Consider the following 16,593-nt stretch of genomic DNA (forward strand, 5'->3'; position numbering starts at 1 on the left):
ATGGGGCGGGGGAGGTTGCGAGCAAGTTGTGGGGGGGGGGGCGATCGCCAGTTTCCCGTGCTTCTTCACCGTGGATCGGGCGAGGGTGACTGGGGAGCCATATTTGCAACTTTGTAGTCCTCATGAACGCGCCCTTTCTCTCGCCCTTCCATTCTCTCCCCTTTCCCCAGATGTTGCGAAGCCCAGTAATAGTTTTTTGGGAAGAAGGGGGAGTTTACGTTCAATAGGTTTTAAGCCCCTTCCCGATATCTAGCTAAAAGAAGTAGGGCTGATGGGGGAAGCAGCCCCTGATGGATCCATCATCCGCACGCAAACACATACACAAAAAGGCGGGCAAGAGGGTGGTGAGTGTTTCTCCCCCCCCCACCCAGCTCGGGCTGGACTTGAAAATGTGCGGCTTTTGCCTCTAAAATAAGACGAAACTTTGTTCAAGGAAGAAGGGCTTGATTTACTATTTTGAGTCTCAGAGCCTCGCCTGCTTGATTTCCGGGGGGGGGGGTCACGGATTTCCCTTGCCCATTTGCGCAGCATAAAACACTTCATCTTATCTATGGGCGCGCGGGGGCGAGAGAACTTGGCTCCCTGCATCCCTTCAGCCCAAGGAGAAATTAAGGTTGCCCAGGTTGGGGTGGCCAATTTTGAGGGTTCATTGATCTGAGCGGTTTATGCGTAAAGGCGATGGCTCTGGAACTCGAGAGTATTATGTCCTCCTCTAAACATTTTTTTCAAGAAGTAGTCTATTCCTAGGGAAGCGAGCTGCACCTCTCGTCCCCACCTTTTTCTAAAGATGTTTTCCTATCCCGGGGGGGGGGCACTTACATAAGCCTTTAAATCACAACGCATTTGGGTTTTGCTATGGGCGGTTGGGGGCGAACTGTCAGCTAGTGGGTTTTTTTTCCTTGCATTTTCCCCCTTCTCCAAAAGCAGCGATAGCCGAAGCCGCCCCCTCCCTTAGGAAGGCACGCGGGACGCTTCTGGCTCCGTGATCAGAAGGAGAATCTGAAATGTGGGTTTATGCAACGTAACTTTTTGAACTTAAAGAAGTATCGGTGGGGGGGGGGGGTGTTTGCTTTTCTTACATCCTAAGGCGCAGTCCTGCCGTTTTCCTCCTCCTCCCCCTCCTTGTTGACAGAAGGCCGTGTGAGTCGAGACGCGTTTGTGGCCGTGCGTGCGCGCGTGCGCGCGTTTGTGGGGACTCAGCCGGCTGCTTGTGGGTCAGGAGCTCAGTTGGCGAACGCACTTGTCTTACGCGTTGCGTCGCCGCCGGCCCGGAAAAAAAGCCTTCCTAAATTGGGTGTCGTCGCGGCAACAACACGCTGGCTCATTCCGAAGTAGGACACGACGCCATCTTTCCCCCCGTCGAACTGCAAAGGAGAGAAAGGCTGGGTAGGAAAGCGGAGCCTCCGAATCGATTCCTTTCTGGAAGGGGGGGCGCGCGAGGGCGACGCAGCCTGCGCGGCCGCCTCAGGGGAGCGGGGTAACGTTTGCGTTTGGCCTGCAGTGAGTGGGGAAGGCGGCGGAGCCCTCGGTCTGTGGCGGGTTTGGTGTCGCCTTGCCAGGCCCCCTACCGCAGAGATGTCGGTCCGCGCTGCATAATTCATGGACAGGTTGCCTTCCCCTCTCCTTCGTGTGTGTGTGTGTGTGTGGGGAGGAAACGGAGCGCTGGGGAGGCAGGGAACGAACCTCCCCTTGCCCCCCCCGGCCCGCGTGCGCTTGGTCTCCTATTACGCGAGCGGAGAGAAGGGAGGAGGGACTGTTAGCTCGGGAGGGGGAGACGGCGGCGGCGGCGGCGGCGGTGAGGCGGGCTCGGAGCGAAAGGGGAACCCTCCCTCCCTCCTTCCCTCCCTCATGCGTGCGAGTCGAACATGACTGCCAGTTTCTAGGGGCTGCCATTTTGTCACTAGTGTCACTGACTGGGAGGGAGGAGAGAAGGAACACCGTTGAAAGCTGCCCAACACCTAGAAAATGCAGTGAGCAGAAGGCTTTAAAAAGTAGCCACCGAAGGGAAGAGAGGCTTTGCTGGGGGGGGGGGGAACCCGACTGGTGGCCCCTGTCTGCTTGTTCAAGAATGGGGCTTCGTGGAGCCAGAGGCAGTCACTTCTGACAGACCTCAGGAGGTGATTGCTTCACATTTAGGACAACGTCTGGTTCGCTGTAGGAAAGGTGGGATGTGAGGAAGCACGGAGGTCTGTTAGTGAGGCGGTTTATTGTTCCTGCCTTATAGATCATATCATTATAGATGATAGTCTTACCAGCAAAACCTTCACAGAAGAATTGAAAGCATCTTGCCTAGTGAAGTGGGAATCCTCTGTCCCTCTGGTGCAAACACTTGGTTACTTCTGTGCAGGAGGGTTACTAGCACCAGACTATTCACTCAACCATCATCTTCCCTTTTTATACAGTAGTAACAACCAAAATTGTGGTTTTTCTCTTACGAGTTACTATTAAAAAGAGTTGCTAAATGTTTCTTTAGCATTGAACATTGTTTGCCATGTACAACTTTTGCCAGACTTACAAAAGCTATCAAAAGGATTTATCATATATTGTCATTAGTACCAATGTCTTCAACAATAGTTTAGGGCTCTCTAGGTTATGGTTTCACACCATTTCATCAAGATGATTTCTTGTTATTATGTAATGTCATGAAACCCTACAAAAATCTTTATTAGTGGTGTAATTAGGAGAGAAGGTGTTTTAAGACTTGGGGAAGACAATTACTGTATCTTTTTCAAGAAGGAAAGAATAATCCAAGACAAAATGAAAATAAGTGAATCATGGCTGAAATCCACTAATAATTCACAAATACAGGTATTTGTATACCAGATCACCAGATTTGTTCACCAGATCCCCACAGATTCGGCATACTTACTCTAATTGTGACTTACTATTGGATTTCAGCCCATTTGATTTATCAGCATGCATTCAGTGTATTAAAAATGTGGCACTTAATAGGAAGAAACATTTTATAGTATTCCAAACTACCTTTTTACCATGTTTGAATTCTTAGTAAAGGTTCAAATATAATTCATGAAGTAGTTGTCTTTTAAATGTGGAAATAAGTTACACATATACCGTATTTTTCTATGTCTAAAACGCCACTTTTCCCTAAAATAAGTAGAGGAAAAATTGACGTTTGTTTTATACAGGGTAGTAAGAAGGGGGAGGGGTCAAAGTGCTTTGATCCCTGCCTTCTCTCTCCACGTTTTGCAAAGAAAGTGGAGGGGGAAAGCACATATCCCTCCACTTTCTTTGCAAAAAGCTACTTTCCCTCTCCACTTTTTGCAAGGGGAAAAGCAGCTTTTTGCAAAGAAAGTGGAAGGGGAAAGCACTTTCTTCCCAAGAAAGCACTTTGATCCCTGCCTTCCTCTCCATTTTCTTGGAAAGAAAGAAATTTTGGGTTAGAAAAGGGTGGTGTCTTATACACAGAAAAATGTGGTATGTGAAAGGCTAGAGAGAAATCTTGTAATAAATCTTGCATTTGAGAACAAAGCAGTTTTTAAAGACAAGAATTGAAATACAGTAATGCATCCCAATTCTGTTGAATGTCAAATATCATGTAATGAGTGGGGGTGATGCAGGAAAGTCTGGACAGTCCTCTTGCTTAAGGTTATGTGCCCAAAAGTTACCTGGTGTTTGTTAGCTAGCATGATGCATTCTAATGAATTTAACATGCGCCACATAAATATTTAAATTAGCAGGATTTCCTAGTTTTTTGGGGGCAGATTCAGGTGTTTTCGATCAGGTATTGAAAACACCTGTGGATGTCACCGAGCACCAATCAAGCATAATAAGCACCAATTAGGCAGCTTTAAAATGACTGTGATACTCAGCTCCTTCTAGACATTTACTGGTGTGGTTACAAACATGGTGAAGTCAAGAGAATGGTCCAGGAAGACAAGAGAAGAGGTGATTTGTCTTCACAGGAAGGGCAATGGCTATAAGAAGATTGCAAAGAAGTTAAACATACCAAGAGACACCATAGGAAGCATCATTCGCAAATTCAAGGCAAAGGGCACTGTTGAAATGCTACCTGGTCGTGGAAGAAAGAAGATGCTGACTTCGACTGCTGTGCGCTACCTAAAGCGTAGAGTGGTGAAAAGTCCCCGTGTGACTGCTGAGGAACTGAAAAAAGATTTGTCAAATGTGGGTATAGAAGTTTCAGCTCAGACAATAAGGCGCACACTGCGTAATGAAGGTCTCCATGCCAGAACCCCCAGGCGCACCCCCTTGCTGTCTCCCAAGAATAAGAAGAGTCGACTGCAGTATGCCAAAAGTCATGTGGGCAAACCACAAAAGTTGTGGGATAGTGTTCTGTGGACTGATGAAACAAAATTAGAACTGTTTGGGCCCATGGATCAACGCTATGTTTGGAGGAGGAAGAACAAGGCATATGACGAAAAGAACACCTTGCCTACTGTGAAGCATGGCGGAGGGTCAATAATGCTTTGGGGCTGTTTTGCTTCTGCAGGTACAGGGAAGCTTCAGCGTGTACAAGGTACCATGAATTCTCTTCAGTACCAGGAGATATTGGATGAAAATGTGATGCAGTCCGTCACACACCTGAGGCTTGGGAGACGTTGGACCTTTCAACAGGACAATGATCCCAAGCATACCTCCAAGTCCACTAGAGCATGATTGCAGAGGAAAGGCTGGAACATTTTGGAGTGGCCATCGCAGTCACCAGACTTAAATCCGATTGAGAACCTCTGGTGGGACTTAAAGAAAGCATTTGCAGTGTGCAAGCCTAAGAATTTGACTGAACTGGAGGCTTTTGCCCATGAAGAATGGGCGAAGATACCCGTAGATCGCTGCAAGACACTTGTGTCAAGCTATGCTTCACGTTTAAAAGCTGTTATAACTGTAAAAGGATGTTGTACTAAGTACTAAGATTGAATGTCACTTGGGGGTTGAATAAAAACTAATAATGATGTGAGCACAGAAAAGACATTTGTGGTTATTTCATTATAAACTTAAGGTTATATTTCTCTGACCTACAAGTGCCTCTTTCATGTAAATGTAAGCAAGATGACTGAATGATCAAAATCAATGTCAAAATGGCCAAAACATTCAATTTCAGTGGGGGTTGAATAATTTTGAACACAACTGTATGTCTGAGCATTTTCATTTCTGGTGAGCCTCCAGGTAGCAGAAAACACTCAGCTGAACAATTGCAGAATTGCACCAGAAGTTCATACATCTTTCTACTACTACTACCTCGAATCTCCTGGAGAACAAGAGGGCAGCCATATTCCAACTAGTTTGCCAGCTTCATTTTGTTTATAAATGAGTAAAATCAACTATTTTCTTCCATGAATATACAAATAAATTTCTTCCACGAGTAAACAAATAAAACTGTATCAAAACTGGATTCTTTGATGACCAGTTCTTCCCTAATGTCCTAGTAAGTATGTATCATAAATATGGGGGCTACATAACCTAAAATGCAGTATAACTGGCAAACTGTGTCTGTGAGAGCATCAGAGCTTATGATGTAAGTTCCATATGGCTTTGGATATACATGTACTGTAGTTGCTATACACCAGGCTTGTCCAACCTGCGGCCCGAGGGCTGCATGCAGCCCAGGTCGGTTCATAATGCGGCCCAGTGCAATTTTTTATTTTTAAAGAAATTCCAAAGTTTCAAGTTACACAGCCGGAATGCGGCTGGGGCACGTCACAACGGTAGAGGGGGAGAGAGGGAAGGAAGGGGCAGGAGGGGAGGGGAGAGGGGGGCTGCGTGACTGCATCGCGCTGTCCCCATCAATAGGTGGACCCCCTCCCAGCTCCATAAAGCCACCGGAGTCAAAGCTGGCAGCCTCTGCTGTCTGAGATCGCAGCTGCCGGTAAGCGCACTTGGAGCGGGGCTGCGGAGGACGGCTAGGGCTGCCCCCCCATGCGGCCCAAACCAAATTTATGTGCAGCCCAAATCAAATGTTCATCTTCTAATGTGGCTCAGGGAAGGTGAAAGGTTGGACACCCCTGCTATACACGCTTTGCTTTTATTATCAGTACTGGGGAAATACAGGGGTGCTATCACTAGCAGAGCCCCTGTTTTCAGCAACAATGAATAAATTATGTTTTAGATCCTGCGGCATATGTGCCCTGTATTCATTTCCAGTATGGAAGGTTTCAGAATACAAGAGAGAGCTCTAATTCTGCCTGTGACTTTAGTAATGTTTCACCAGTGTGAAGTTGGTCACACATTTCAGTAGGGTGGTATTAATGTTTCAGGTATGCTGCAGTAGGGGATGTTGTCTGTTTAGCTGTTTAGCCATCCTCAACCTTTTTTTAGTTCCCAAAAGTGGAGAGTTTTCCAACATGTATAATAATCTAAATGTGACTTAAGAACCTTTTTGGAATTGCCTTCTAGATGAACAGATAAGAGTTCCTGAAATAATAAAAATGAATAAAATGTGGCATGGTATGCAAAAAATGGATGGGGATATGACCCCCCCATATAGACCCCAAGAATGGTGGGGATTAATGAAAGTTAAAAGGAAGAACTTCATTAGACACCACTTAGTTAAACTCCAGAATTTGAAACTATTAGTATACTTATGGCCACCAACTGAGTCAGCTTTAAAAAGGGATGAGACAAATTAGTGATGATAATGCTATTGGTGCCTATAAGTATACTAGTATAATGCCCCCTTTGCCCTCATATTCTTCAGACAAAAGAAAAAGTAAAAAAAAAATAGCCCAGTGGGCATGGAACACTGTCTTGAGTATTTTGGAGAGGGGGATTCAAGTAGAGTATTGTAGAAGAGAGAATGACGTGAGTGCATATTTCTACCTGATTGGGCCTTTGTATGTCTTCCAACAGTGTCCTTTGGCAACAATAGAGGTGTTATTTCTGAGATTTATGGATAGAGCCTGGCTAGGTCAGGAGGCAGAGCATCAAGACTTAATCTGAAGATCCAAGGTTGAAGTCTCTGTTTGGGTGCATATAACTTCAGATGTCCTGGAAGTTGTAAAACTACTCCCTAAATATCTCACCTTGAAAGCCCTATTATGTTCACTATAAATCAGTTCTGATTTGACAGCACAAAACACACACTGTTTTATGGAGAACCTATTCTGTTGTTGTTCTATTCTGTCAGATTGCCTCTGATTTATGAAAGAGTGATCTCTAAAATATCCTGTCATTAACAGCCCTGCTCAGCTCTTGCAGATTCAAGGCTGTGGCTTCCTTGATGGAGTCAGAGGTAATAATGCCTTACTTTTGCAATTGCTATTGGTGGGCCAGTGGGGGGAGGGGCGGACAGAAGAAGAGGGTATAGAGCAGTGGTTCTTAACCTTTTTGAAAGAAACGCCCCCTTGAGCCATTGAGGAAGTTATCATCGCCCCCCTCCCCACGGTGATGCTATCTTATTTATTTATTTATTTATTTATTTATTTATTTATTTATTTATTTATTTATTTATTTATTTATTTAAGACACTTAAATCCAATGACCCCTGAAAACAAAATTAAATTCCAAGAAAATGAAATGCCCCCCAAAAAGTAACATTTAATGATTTAGTTGCAAGTGAATTTTAAGACACAAAAAGAACTATAAAAAGGGCATAAAAACAAATGCAGGAACTAAAAATTTCAAGACAAAAAGTCTGAAACTAAATTAAAATTGGAGGAAAATATATATTCATGCACACTATAAAAAGGTTGCAGCCATCTTCACAGGTTTGGCTTGCTCCAGCGCCCCCCTACTGCCCCCTTCTGCTCCAGCGCCCCCACACCGCCCCTTTTCGTTCTACCGCCCCCCTGAAAAATGAAATCGCCCCCTGGGGGGCATTATCGCCCACGTTAAGAACCACTGGTATAGAGCACTATAGTAGAACTTTCCATCATTGTGCATAGTGGTTGCCACCAAAGTCTTGTGTGTTTGGGGATGGGGGTGCTTTGAACAACCTTCAGCCTTGTGGACTGAGGTGAATCATTATCGTTTGTTTTGTCTCTGAGTTCATGTACTTGGTCTTAGATCTCTTTTCAAGTGCAGAAGGGAATAGGACTATGTGTAGGTTCCTTCTGTTTGTTACATAAAACAGCCTTCCAGGTAAGTCTATAAAGTTACTTGCCTTCTGAAAGCTGGCAAAAGAGAGATGGAAAACTTCTCTTGCATTTACCTGCATGGGATTTCATGTAGTCACCTTTGTGCAATTTTTCATTATCTGTGGCTTCCAGCTACTGCAGAATACCATTTGTCCCTTCCACTTTATGCAGTGTCATGTTGTGTTAGTGATCTGGCCTTTTCTTTTCTTTTCTTTGGAGCTTGCGCAAAGGTATATTGGCTGAAATCTTATTGCTTAGCATAATAAGTTGCCCTAGAATAGGCCCATTGAAGCTGGGGATTTGTGAAGCAGCTCTTCCATAAGTTCATTAATTCTAATGGGCAGGGATTGAAAAAAATGCACTTGTCCACTTGTCTGTGATGAGTGAAAAATGCTGCTGGACGAGTCACAGCTCCCTCCCTGTCTACCTCCTTCCCTTCCAACTGTCTCTCTCTCTCTCTGTCTCACTCTAATCCTGCAGTCCTCCCCTCCCCCCTCCCATTGCAAAAGGAAAACTGCCCTCTTCTCACAAGAAGAGAGTTTGAGCTGCACATAGAGATATAGCTCTATGTATAGTAGAATGTATAGTAGTCCCATGCTGGAGAATATGGAGATTCCCTGCTCCCAATTTCAGCTGACAAGGACACATCCTGGGGTGGGAGGGAACCATGGATCCTTGAGGCCAGGCGCTTTTGCTTTCAGTTTTATTTTTGTTGGAGGCATTAAAAAAAGGCATTCAAAATACAAGCTTCATGACCCCACAGGCACGCAGGTAATAAAGCAACCCAAGTCTGAGGGTATAAATCAGTGATTCCCAATCCCAGTAAATTGCAAGGCTATAGTCTGGTCATGCTAACTGGTAAAAATTTTTGACTGACTGGTAGAACATTCTAAAAATTTTCAAGCCCTGCTAATGGGCCTACTCAAGTTTTAGTTTACATTGACACAGTTAGTTACAATTAAAGTAGGTCTAGTTGTATTTCCTTGGGCAAGTGTAAACTCTTTTTCAATAAGACAATTTCTGGCTTGTACAATAATAGGCAGAAGATCTTAGGAAGCATTCAGCCTGAAGTCAACAGGATACTGGTCAAGGTGGTTGTAAAATACATTGCTGTTTGTTCCCCAAAAGTCTTTTACAATATTGAACCAAGTATTTATTTCATTTCCTAAATATTATAAGAGCTTTGTATTTGCTTATCAGATTGCAAAGACACTAATTTATACAAGTGTAACAGGTATACATATGTATCTTCATATGCAGTAATAAGTGAAATCAACAGCAGTGTACCAAAACTGAAATGAGAAAAATGAGAAAAAGTGACACAAAACGTAAGAATTAACTTAACATTAAAAATATCAACAAATGTGCTAAAATAAAACATATTCAAATACACACTACAACAAGCATAATCTTAAAGATCTTATAATTACAGTGGTGCCTTGCATAGCGAGGTTAATTGGTTCCAAAAAAAACATTGCTATGGGAAAACATCGCTAAGTGAAACGCATTTTCCCATAGAGATGCATTGAAAAACGGATAATCCGTTCTAATAGGAACGGATTATCCGGTTTTCTCCCCCACCATCGGGCGCAGTGCTTTGGGAGAAGCTTGGTGGGGGGAGACGGGATCGGCTCCTGCCTTCTCCCCCACCACCCGGCTTCTCCCAAAGGGCTGTCCCGATGGTGCTTGCAGCAGCGGAGGAGGTGCCTGGTGGAGGAAAAGGCAGGAGCCGATCTGGCCTTTCTCCTCCACCGGGCACTTCCTCCACTGCTGAAAGCACAGTCGGGGCAGCCCTTTGGGAGCAGTCGGGCTGCTCCGAAGAAAGGCAGAAGCCGATCCGATCTCCCCCCCCCCCCACCGGGCGGCTTCTCCCGCTGCGCCCGATGGTGGTGGTGGTGGGGAGATTGGATCAGCTTCTGCCTTTCTTCTGAGCAGACGGCTGCTCCCAAAGGGCTGCCCCGACTCTGCTTGCAGCAGCGGAGGAGGTGCCCGGTGGAGGAGAAGGCAGGAGCCGATCTGGGCTTTCTACTCCACCGGGCACCTCCTCCACTGCTGCAAGGACAGTCAGGGCAGACCTTTGGGAGCAGTCGGGCTGCTCCGAAGAAAGGCAGACGCCGATCCGATCTCTCCCCCCCCACCGGGCGGCTTCTCCCGCTGCGCCCGATGGTGGTGGTGGGAGATCGGCCATCGCTGGGAGTTGCCGCTGCGGGTCAGATCCGGGCATCCGGATCCCCCACCCTCCCCCCGCGACTGGGATCCGAGCCGCGGTGGCTACCTCAGCCATGGCCGGACTCCCTAGAGTCCGGCCATGGCTGGGGTAGCCGCCGCGGCTCGGATCCCAGTCGCGGGGGGAGGGTGGGGGGGTCCGGATGCCTTTAAGGCATCCCGGGCTTGGATCCCACCCGCCGCTGGTTACCCATGGCTTGGGTAACCGGCGGCGGGTGGTATCCAAGCCCGGGATGCCTGAAAGGCATCTGGATCCCACCACCCTCCCCCCGCGGCTTGGATCCTGAGAGTCCGACCATGGCCGGGGAAGCCGGCCGCGGGAAAGGGGAATCCCGGCGGTGGCCTCGGAAGGACCCTTCGGAAGGGTCCTTCCGAGGCCACCGCAGGCATTTTCCCCCAGCTGAGCTGCGGGAGCGCTCCTTTGGAGGCTCCCGCCGTTCAGCTGGGGGGAAATGGTGCCTATGGGGAGAAAACATCACAAAGCGATTTTTCCCCATAGGCAACATCAGTATGCGATCGAATTCGTCGTTAAACGGGACACTCGTTATACGAGGCAGCACTGTACAGTATATAAAAGAGGTTTAAATAAAGACTGAAAAATATTTGAAAAAGAATTAAAATGTTAACTTTGGCAGAATGAGAAGCTCTTCAACATCCAACTAAATATCAACAGTTGAAGGGTGTGCTGCATCAATCTATCTTGAGATTTCTAGTTCGCCTGAAGGACCTGATAGCTGCATGATGTCAAGCCTCTGGTGTGTTATGTAGGTGCTTTTGGCCTTATCAGAACAAAAGGGTCCAGTACCGCTTAACATAAGATTACAGTTGTGGATATGTTGCACTTGGATGCCTTCATCCTTGCCTGCATGCTTTTTGCTGTTCTCTCCAATAACCTTGCTTTTGCTGAGCCCAGCACATTAGTGCTGGTTTTGCTTAATACATTTCTTCAGCCATCTGGCTCCAAAGGGCTCTGCCTTCCTCCGATAACAGGAGAGACTTCTTCTGTATTGTGGGGGAGAGTCATATCCCTAGAAAATGTAAAGATTTTTACTGCTGCTACTGTGTTATGCTTTGGGAGGAAAGCGATGACAAACCTTGACAGCATCTTAAAAAGCAGAGATATCACCTTGCCAACAAAAGTCCGAATAGTCAAAGCTTTGGTTTTTCCTGTAGTGATGTGTGGAAGTGAGAGCTGGACCATAAAGAAAGCTGACCGCCGAAGAATTGATGCCTTTGAATTGTGGTGCTGGAGGAGGCTCTTGAGAGTCCCCTGGACTGCAAGGAGAACAAACCTATCAATTCTAAAAGAAATCAACCCTGAGTGCTCACTGGAAGGACAGATCCTGAAGCTGAGGCTCCAATACTTTGGCCATCTGATAAGAGAAGACTCCCTGGAAAAGACCTTAATGTTGGGAAAGTGCGAAGGCAAGAGGAGAAGGGGACGACAGAGGATGAGATGGTTGGACAGTGTCATTGAAGCAACCAACATGAATCTGACCCAACTCCGGGAGGCAGTGGAAGATAGGAGGGCCTGGCATGCTCTGGTCCATGGGGTCACGAAGAGTCGGTAACGACTAAACGACTAAACGAACGAACGAACTGTCTTATGCTAGCTTTATAAGTAGCGCTTAAAGATTCAGGGCATCTCCACACTGGCAGAATAGATTGCTTTTGGTGCCATTTGGTCCATTGCTGTTTTGACTTAGAGCAACCCATCTGACTGCTTCTTGACACAGTGGTGTGGTTACAGGGATATTTTTTTTGTGCAGTTCAGAGTGATTCTAATTAGCCTGTAGCCCATGGTTAGTCCTCACCAAAACACAGCTGTATTATCTGAGGTGACAATCCTGTGATGTCTTTGATGGGTTGTGGCATTGAAAGGGACAGCGGAGAACCCTTCTCTATTTTTATTTACTCTGCTGTTTCAAAATTTAAAAAATATATTTTCCTGTTGATGCAGTGCTATTCTAGATAAATGAGATACATTGGTGGTATTGTGTACCATGGTGGATAGATGCATTGCAGATTACTTGCTTTATTTAACAACAAAAAAGGAAAGTCACCACAGCCTAGTGAATAGGAAAAGATAGGGAAGGGAGCAGGAAGGGAAGGGGTCATTACTCAAAAGGGGGACAGATTGGACCTGTCTTAACCCTTCTCATGGGAGAACAAAATTCATCATTGTGAACAGAAAGATTGCTCAAGTGAGAGAGAAAATAAAGATAAGAACTTTTTAAGGATGAACCAGAACGCTCCATGCTTTCATTTTCCACCAAAAGAAATGTTAGGAACGATTTTAGTTTTTGTGGTTAGTTTGCCTGTCAAACAGAGATGAGGACTTTGATGTTGAATAGATAAGCAGTAGGTTCCTTAATTCTTGAAAAGGGTAAAATGGGAGCTTTGGAAAAAACAGTAAAACATTTTTGGCTTTTTGAGTTTTTTTAAACATTTTTAAAATTTTTCAATCTATAGTAGTACCTCGGTTTGCGAAATGGCTGTGTTCAGCGCGATGTTAAGTAGTATGGAAATTTTGCAAACCAAAAGGCCAATTGCGCTAAAAAAGGGGTGGTGCTATAAGCACAATGTGCCCTGGAAAAACCCTTTTGTAGTGTGAAAAAAAGAAAGCAATGTAACCCAGAGTTTATTTCTTACAGATTTCAGTTCATAAACCGAAAATTACGTAAACTGAGGTGTTCACGAACCAAGGTACTACTGTACAGTGAAACCTCTACTTACGAACGTCCCTACCTACGAACAATCCAACTTACAAACAGCTCTGTTCACAAAATTTGTTTCTACTTGCGAATGGGAGCTTCAACATACAAATGGGGAAGAACCGTGGGGGAGGCGGGGAAAGCATGAAATGTGAACTTTCAGTTGACTGTTGGCCAGCGAATAGGCTGTTTGTCTGCTACCTCACTCGTCCCAGCGGTTAGAGAGTGGATAGGGAGAGAGTCTTTAGACTGCCTGGTACAGTACTGCCGGGTACTGTACTGTACGGACTTTTTTTTGGGCTTTTTTAATTTTTGGATTTTTGACTTTTTTAAAAAACAGAGACTGCTTGTTCTGGGTGAGTACGTACACTGTACAGTATTTGTTGTACTGTACAGTTTTTTTTTTGCAGCTTGGTGGGGGGGGGTAGGGCTAGGTGGGGGGTTATGTTTCTGTGCTCTGATGGGTCTTGCAATGTGGATTTAAAATGTGAAAAGTAGACTGTAATATCAAATTAAAATTAAATGTGAAAATTAGATCATAATTTTAAAATGTAAAATTTATTTGTTTATTTTTGCGTTCTGTGGCTTCTGGGGTTTGTGTACTGACCTCTCTGTTGTTTTAAAATGTGTGGGTTTAAAATGTGACTCCAAAGTCTTTTTTTTCTTTGGGGATCTGTTTGCTGTAATAATGGTTGCTGGTTGTTGATGCAGGCAGGCTGTAAAATGCAGTTTAGACTCCACAGTCTTTTTTTCTTAAAATCAGAAATTATTCTGTGAGGGACTGTGCTGGCTGTTGATGCAGGCAGGCTGTAAAATGCAGTTTAGACTCCACAGTCTTTTTCATAAAATCAGAAAATAGTCTGTGAGGGGCTGTGCTGGCTGTTGATGCAGGCAGGCTGTAAAATGCAATTTAGACACTTTTTGTGATGAGGAGTTCTGTACTGGAATAATGCTTGCTGTGGCTTCTAGGGTTTGTGTACTGTGACCTGTCTTTTGTTTTAAAATGTGTGTTTAAAATGTGACTCCAAGGCCTGCTCTTTTAAAATCAGAAAACTGTGGTGCTTGTTGATGCAGGCAGGCAGGCTTTTAAAAGGAGTTTAAAATGGAGTCTACTGTAGACCCAAGGCTCTCCCCCCTTGTCTTCTCTCTCTCTCTCTCTTCTCTCTTTTGTGCTTAACAGCACAAACCTTTGTCTGAGGGGTCTGTGTGCCCCAGTGATGACCTGCCTGCCTACCTACCTACCTACCTACCTACCTACCCACCCACCCACCCTCCTTCCTTCCTTCCTTCCTTCCTTCCTTCCTTCCTTCCTTCCTTCCTTCCTTCCTTCCTTCCTTCCTTCCTTCCTTCCTTCCTTCCTTCCTTCCTTCCCCTTTTCCCCATTGTTCATTCCCTCCCTCCTTTCCTGCCCCCTTTTTAAGCTAAAAGTTTTCTTTAAAAGTGTTTTTAAAGGTGTTCTGTTTAGAAGGTGTTCTCTCCCCCTTCCTCCTTTCCTGCCCTTTTTTTGACCTAAGTTCATCTAAGGACTCAATCCAGCGCAAAGGTGGTAGGTAAGACTCTGGCAAACTTTCTGACTGAGTGCTTTGTGACCAGTTAGAGGCCCACGAGTGTCACACTCCCAGTTCACTGACTTGTGCAGATTCCATCAAATGAATAGCACCTGTGTAAAATCCGATACCCCTGGGTGTACCTGTTTCTGAAAAGGTTCCATTTTTGTGCTGCTCTAACAGTTTGAAAGTTTTTCCTGATAGTCAATCAAAATCTGACTTCCTGTAACTTGAGCTCACTCTGGAATGTTTGAGAATAGATCCTACCCCTCCTCTTTATGACAACCTTTTATATATTTGAAGAGTGCTATCATAACTCCCCACAGTCTTCTTTTCTCAAGACTAAACATGCCCAGTTCTTTCAGTATTTCCTCGTAGGCTTGGTTTCCAGTCCTCTGATCATCCTCATTGTTGTTGTTTTTTAGTTGTTAAGTTGTGTCCAACTCTTTGTGACCCCATGGACCAGAGCACACCAGGCATTCCTGTCTTCCACTGCCTCCTGGAGTTTGGTCAAATTCATGTTGGTAGCTTTGATGACACTGTCCAACCATCTTGTCCTCTGTCGTCCCCTTCTCTTTATGGTCCAGCTCTCACTTCCATACATCGCTACCGGAAAAACCATAGCTTTGACTATGCGGACCTTGTCGGCAAGGTGATGTCTCTGCTTTTTAACATGCTGGCTAGGTTTGTCACCACTCTCCTCTCAAGAAGCAGGCGTCTTTTAATTTCATGGCTGCTGTCACCATCTGCAGTGATCATGAAGCCCAGGAAAGTAAAATCTGTCACTACCTCCATATCTTCCCTTTCATCCTCATTAGCCTCCTCTAAACGTGTTCCATTTTTTCTGGATCCTTCTTAAAGTGTGGTGTCCAGAACTGGACACATGATTCAAGATGAGGCCTAAACAGGGCTGAATATTTGAGAATTGGCACATGTTTTGGAGACTGTACAAAATAGCATTTGCCTCTCTTGCAATCACATCACAGTATTGGTTCATTCTCAGCTTTTAATCTACAATTCCAAGTAATATTCATATTATACATTGTTCCTTTTTCCTAGGTGTAGAACTGTGCACATATCATCAAATTTAATTCAGTTGTTTTCAGCTCATAGCTCAAGCCGATCAAGATATTTTTGAATATTGTTTCTGTCTTCCAAGATTTGAGCATTTTTGTGTTGTCTGCAGATTTGATAAGCATTCCCTAGACCCCCTTATCCTAGTCATTAATAAAAATGAAGAACAGTACTGGACCCAGTACTGAGCCCTTTGGTAGTCTGCTTGCTACCTCCTCTCAGTTTAAGAAGGATCTATTGATAACCTCTCTTTTGAGTGCCATTCAATAACCAACCTGATAGCTGTTCTATCCAACCTACATTTAGTTATGTTGCTGATCAGAACATCATGAGGCACTTTGTCAAAACCTTTGCTGAAGTAGAGATATGTTACATCTATAGCATTCCTACAGTCTACTTAGTCAGGTTACCTGATTTAAAAAATATATAAATCATGATTTGAATATAAAAAGAATTTAATTTTTTTTTTAAAAAATAAAAAATAAAAAAATGTAAATTTTTAAAATTGAAATTGTGATTTAAATAGTCTGGGGAGAAAAACAGCTTAACAATTGTCCAGTAATAAGAGGTTCTTTCTGTGCTCAATCTAAGTTTGCATCAAGACAGTTGGCACTTTTTCTCTCTCTCTTCAATTCACTCCTTTTAAACCTGAGATACCAAGGCAAGTGGGAGGGTTCCTAACAGACTTCATTCTTGAGGTATTTCAGTGTGGGTCCAGAAACATAGCTATTCCCAAACGCTCAGGTTAAATAGTGTGTTTAAAACCAAGTTCAAGACAGACACAAAAAATATAATGAAAATTATGTTCTTACTGAAGAGCCACAGCCTTCACCCATTTGAGACTTCCTGGCTAGAGAGCATTGCTGCCAGGCAGTTTGAAGAACCTCCCTTCCATTTGAGAAATTAAATCACCACCTAACTGTTGAATGTAGTCACAGAGGAAAGAGCTTCATTTGCCCTTGGGACGAAGACAGCTTTTATATC

The 16,593-nt window shown here is 44.6% G+C and overlaps 1 protein-coding gene across 1 annotated transcript in view; it reads left to right on the forward strand.

The window, feature by feature from the left end:
- The window catches only part of ANP32A (acidic nuclear phosphoprotein 32 family member A), a 31,253-nt gene that overhangs the window by 756 nt on the left and 13,904 nt on the right, over positions 1-16,593 (forward strand). The window lies entirely within an intron of this gene.

The sequence above is a fragment of the Pogona vitticeps genome, chromosome 12 (genome assembly GCF_051106095.1).
Source record: "Pogona vitticeps strain Pit_001003342236 chromosome 12, PviZW2.1, whole genome shotgun sequence".
Taxonomy (NCBI): domain Eukaryota; kingdom Metazoa; phylum Chordata; class Lepidosauria; order Squamata; family Agamidae; genus Pogona; species Pogona vitticeps.